Source organism: Scardinius erythrophthalmus, assembly GCF_964197995.2.
Source record: "Scardinius erythrophthalmus genome assembly, chromosome: 15".
Classification (NCBI taxonomy): domain Eukaryota; kingdom Metazoa; phylum Chordata; class Actinopteri; order Cypriniformes; family Leuciscidae; genus Scardinius; species Scardinius erythrophthalmus.
In genome coordinates, this window is record NC_138235.1 from 21,886,546 (window position 1) to 21,892,545 (window position 6,000).

The following is a 6,000-nucleotide window of genomic DNA, read 5'->3' on the forward strand; positions in this document are numbered from 1 at the left end:
TTTCGAGCTTTTCTTAAAGAATTCTTTTCAAGTGTTCAACTGAAGTGAGATTTTCCAAAATATCCAACCTCCTAATATTATCAGGGGCCAACACAACACGCAGCCGCATATTCTGTAAGAAATAATTAAAAGATTATACTACATCAAGTAGAGGGCAAAACTTATAAATATGTGCCAAAACATTATATGATTTAAAGGGATAGTTCAAAGATGAAGTCAAGTCAAGTCATCTTCATTTATATAGCGCTTTTAACAATGTAGATTGTCTCAAAGCAGCTTTACAGAGATAAGCGTATAATTTAAGGTAACAGAGATTGTTTCGGCTTTACAGCAGAGTTGAGTTATTTCCATCTAAAGTTAGTTTTAATTGATTTGGTTCCGTCGCAATGATCATTTGTTATTAAATTAGGGGCCGCTAAGACGACACCATTCTCTCTACACAGACTTTAAACGCGAACCTGTGAGAAACGCTGATGGCGTTCACATGCGCATTTAGAATGGGTTCTATAGTTATGTGCGTTTGAATATACGCAGGTTTGGAAATCCCTACAAGCCAAGCCTAAACAAAATACTTGTTTTTCCTTATAAATTTTGATAAGGAATTTTATTTGTTGCTTTGGGGTAGGACCGCGAGACGAATTTTCCCAACAACGCCTTATCTGTAGAGTGGTAGTGGGATCCTCCATAGGGAGAGACTAGTTGGCACTTCAGCACTGCGTTGTCATCGGTCCAGGTGAAGGTCCTTCGTCAGATCTGGATACGGCCTGGATCCGGCAGGCTGCAGGAAAAACCTTGGGATAAACACAGACACTAAAATTAGCGTAGATGCCATTCTTCTCATGATGTAACGAGTACATCAGGATTTTTGGGAAGTGTTCCCGGTTCCGGCTGACCTAGTCTATGCAGCATAACATTAAATTATAGAAGTCTATAATGTATTATGTGAAAGCTAGGTCAAAGAGATGTGTCTTTAATCTGGCTTTGCACTGACAGAGTGTGTCTGCTTCCCGGACAATGGTAGGAAGACTGTTCCAGAGTTTTGGTGCTAAATAGGAAAAGGATCTACCGCCAGCAGTCGATTTTGATATTCTAGGTATAATCAACTGGCCGGAATTTTGAGATCGTAATAGACGTGAAGGACTATAATGCATTAAGAGCTCGCTCAAGTACTGCGGAGCTAAACCATTCAGTGCTTTGTAAGTAATCAGCAATATTTTAAAATTTATGCGATGTAAAATTTATGAAAACTTTAATAATTTGTTTAGCGTCATATACTTCACAAGAAACATTAGGTACTTTTGAGATTTATTTTTTTAATATTTAAAATTAGATATTTGGCATTGCAATGTTTTATTCGTTAAAACACATGCTTTTGTCTTCTGCCTTAGGAAGTCATACAGGTTTATAATGTCATGAGGGAGAGCAACTTATGACAATTTACATTTTGTGGAACTATCCCTTTAACCCATAACAAATACTACATTACGTAAAAGTTCAAATAAAAATACAATGGCTCAATTTTAATGGAGGCAGTGTGGCTATGTGAAGAACAATTAATGGAGAAAGAACTTCTTTAGTGCAATCATGTTCTTTCCTTGAACTGTATACGAGGTGAGAGGTTGGTAATCATTAAGGTCCTCTGGCTCAAGTATTTCAATTGTGCTTGTTTCAGAAACCTCATAGCACCTATAGTGTTCAATGTACCATGACGAAATCTTTTGCAAAGGAAGGACACTTTGTTAGCATTCACTAGTACCCTGAGAATGCTGAAAAATTCAGGCAAGCCACTTCATTGACCTGAAGACAAAATCATGCCTTCACTGAAGTGAATTCCATGCAGAAAACTTCTTTGTGTGGGTATTTTTTCTGAAGTGCAGTCTTCTGTAGCACTTCATTCACATTTTCACATTCTGCACAGACAAGGGTAAAGAAAAGAGACTTGGACCATTGAGGAAATGGGCCATCATAAGCTGATGCTTAGTTGCCAAAGTGAGTGGAATGTTTTTGAAATTGTGTACGTCACTCACCACACCTTTGAAATAGCTATGCTTGGCCTCAAATCTGATTGTCCAGAGCTCGACTAATGGCCCAAAGCAGCGAATCAAGTGCGGATAGTGCTCCACATAGTGGTGTTTTGGTCGCAATTTAAGGTTTGGGAATGTGTCTTTGAGTAGTTGTCAGTGTTCTAAAGTTTTTCTTTCTAAAAAGCATAGGGTTGCTTCTGAGAACTGGCCTGACATTACCAACTCCACTATCTCTCTCAAGTCCATCAGAATTTCCCAAGCAGCCTCAGAATTGGTTGCAAGATGACCAATCATTAAAGGTAACAAGCGTAGCAATGCCCAATTCTCATGCCCCATTCCCACCTATGGTTTTCTTAGAAAAGCTGGACTGGGAAATTACTTGGGGTCTGTTCACTCTGTCTGAGTCCTTGTAAGGAAAGGATTTAATACAGTTGTTCAGAGTAAGAAGAGTAAAATGTCCCTTTGAGATGAGTTCTTTCAAGCAAATTGATAACTCAAATGGGACAATTCCCTCCAATGTGTCATGTAGGACATCTGGTTGGAATCCAGTTATTGGGTGAAAAAAAGAAAGGTGTTTACTGAGGACACATTCTTTTTTACACCAAGTTTGCTCTGAAGCTCATGGGTGGTCTCTCAGTTCATCTGTAATGGAGTTGTGCTGTTCAACGGTTCGAAGCTAAAAAAAAACTCGCATCTTGTTTCTGTATGTCATCTTTGCTGACTTGGCAAAATCTACACAGGTTCTCAGCTTGAAAGCTTTCTTGAAAGCCAGCAAGACCGTGAGCCCCAAGATTGTTAGCACATACACAAAACAACCGGTCCTCTAAGATGTGCATTCAGGGCTTCAACAAACACACCTTGCTGCTCCAGGTCTTTCATGTCTTTTAAGAGTGGATCGAAAAATGTGTCAAAGCCAAATTTTTTTTACATCACTGCTCTTTCCAAGTAGAGCCAGTTGTATTGAGGGAAGTGTAGAATGGAATTTTGCAGGCAAATTTAGAAGCACCCAATAAACAGCTGTGATCTTCTGAATCTTTTTCGAAGTGCCCAGGGGATTGCAAACCTCAAAATAGTCAATGTAGATACCCACTGAAAGGCAATCACTTTGAACACCTAAAAGTTGTTTTTCTTTGTAGTACTGCCCACTACGAGTACAGTAGATGTGTACTGTCCTGGTAACTCATCCTCTACAAAAACAGCTCTTTCCAAGACATCTGCTCTGTTGAGTAACAGTTGAAGAACTCTCAACACTGAGACATACACAAAGGTATTTTGATAACATTTGATAAAAATTGATAACATTTTTTTTGAAACATTTCACTCATCCAACTTAATATCTCCTGACTTGCACTTTTTGAAACATGCAAAATTGTCTGCATGTAAAGGATCAATGATGCAAGTTTGCTTTCTAACCTTGTATAATCTACAGGCTCTGAATACGAGCTTGTTTCAGGTCCAGAAAGAGTTAAAGGAACAGTGCTATCTGTAACATTTGACTGTTGATTTGGTATATGATCTCCAGTCTCTTCCGACCATGATTCTTCATTGCTTTCCAAATCATCTGTTTGAAATGTAACAGAAGAGCTGAAATCTTTAAAACCTTGAGACTTATTTACGAGCTATGTGGCTACTAAAAGTTGAAAGGACATTGGTTGTCAGCTCACAATCTATGAAAGGACATTTGACTGTCATGTTTCTTCAAATGTTTTCTGAGATGGTTTAAAAACCGAGATGGCTGACAAACATCTTTAAAATCGCATAACTCACACGAAAAATTAAAGTGCTCTTTAACTGCAATAGTCTGTTTGTGTGCTCTTGTCAAATGTGATTTTAACGCACCTACAGTTTTGAAAGTGCAGATGCAGTCAGTATACAAGCAAGGCTGCTGCCAGGATCATCCTTGATAATGGTGAAATCTGTAGTGTTTCAAAAGGACCTCTCTGCTACTGTGGGCAAATTTGCGAAACTTACACTGCATTCCAAACCTATAAAAAGAAGAAAAAAAAAAATAGAGATGTGCAATGTTACATTTCTACAAAATTAACATTAAAGGTAATTAACTAAGAATGAACAATACTTGTACAGCATTTATTAATCTTAGTGTTAATTTCAACATTTACTAATACATTATTACAGTCAAAAGTTTTATTTGTTAACATTAGTTAATGCACTGTGAACTAAAACGAACAAACAATGATCAACTGTGTTTTTTTTATTAACTATTATTAAAGATTAATAAATACTGTAAAAAATGAATTGCTCATTGTTAATTCATACATTTACTAATATTAACGAATGAGACCTAATCTAAATTGTTACTTTAAACCACACATAGGCTACGTTAATAAAAATGAAATAATACCCACAATAAAAATTCAGCAGCTTCATTAACATTATTGACAGACAACAAAACATATATTAGATTGCTGCTACAGTCAAGTTACATGATTTGACTAATTTGGACATTAAAGCTAATGTCTGCAACTTTTGGCGTTCTAGCAGTTAATAACCAGAACTGCATGTGTCTTGTGGAAGAACATTGTAGCCGGAGCTACTTCTCTCCATTTATGTCTATGACGAGTGACGCAGGTGCTGCAAATCCGCAGCTGGACGATAGGACTGGTCTGAAAGTCTAGACTTTCCCAAGACTAGTCCCAAGTTAAACACTTTAGGTTTACCGTAGTGATTTAGGATATGCAAAAAAAAAAAACGGTTTGGTTTGAATCATAAATTCATGATGTACTCGCTCATTTGATAAAAAGTTAACACACAAAAAAGTTAACGTTGTATAGTGCAGCTTTAAGGAGAGCTGAAAAGCGTGCCACTTTAACAAAGGAACAGAATATGGAACAATAACGTTTTATGGAGATGATCTTATTTTTATAATCATTTGAAGACTAAATCAAACTTATACTGTATTACGGTTCAATCACACGTCCTTAACACTTGGTCGTGTAACTTATACAGCACAGTAGGCCTACAGTAAACAGAGGATGAACATTAACCCATTTAATCCCAAATTTTTCTCAGACACAAAAATATCCAAATCATGTGTCATTAGTATCCCTTTGAAACAATCAATCATAATTTTTTTAAATTTTCATGGAAAAGTGTGTGAAAAAGTGTGTTTTATGATCGGTCACAATTGTGACCGGTGGGATACTGTGTTGTATCAACCATTGGACAGACTGAATATAGGTCTATTTGACCTGTGCTGTGTGTGTGTGTGTGTGTGTGTGTGTGTGTGTGTGTGTGTGTGTGTGTGTGTGTGTGTGTGTGTGTGTGTGTGTGTGTGTGTGTGTGTGTGTGTGTGTGTGTGTGTGTGTGTGTGTTGGGTGTGTGTTTTTGTGTGTGTGTGTGTGTGTGTGTGTGTGTGTGTGTGTGTGTGTGCGTGCATAAGAGTGTATAAAATCCTTAAGATACTATCTTGAGGCCACGGGATAGTATCTTGAGGCCACGGGATAGTATCTTGAGGCCACGGGATGGTATCTTGAGGTCACGAGATGGTATCTTGAGGCCACGGGATACTATCTTGAGGCCACGGGATAGTATCTCGAGGCCACGGGATAGTATCTCGAGGCCACGGGATAGTGTCTCGAGGCCACGGGATAGTGTCTCGAGGCCACGGGATAGTGTCTGGAGGCCTCGGGATAGTATCTTGAGGTCACGGGATAGTATCTGGAGGCCACGGGATACCATCTCGAGGCCACGGGATAGTATCTCGAGGCCACGGGATAGTATCTCGATGCCACGGGTTAGTGTCTGGAGGCCACGGGATAGTGTCTCGAGGCCACGGGATAGTGTCTGGAGGCCTCGGGATAGTATCTTGAGGTCACGGGATAGTATCTGGAGGCCACGGAATACCATCTCGAGGCCACGGGATAGTGTCTGGAGGCCACGGGATAGTGTCTGGAGGCCACGGGATAGTGTCTGGAGGCCACGGGATAGTGTCTCGAGGCCTCGGGATAGTGTGTGG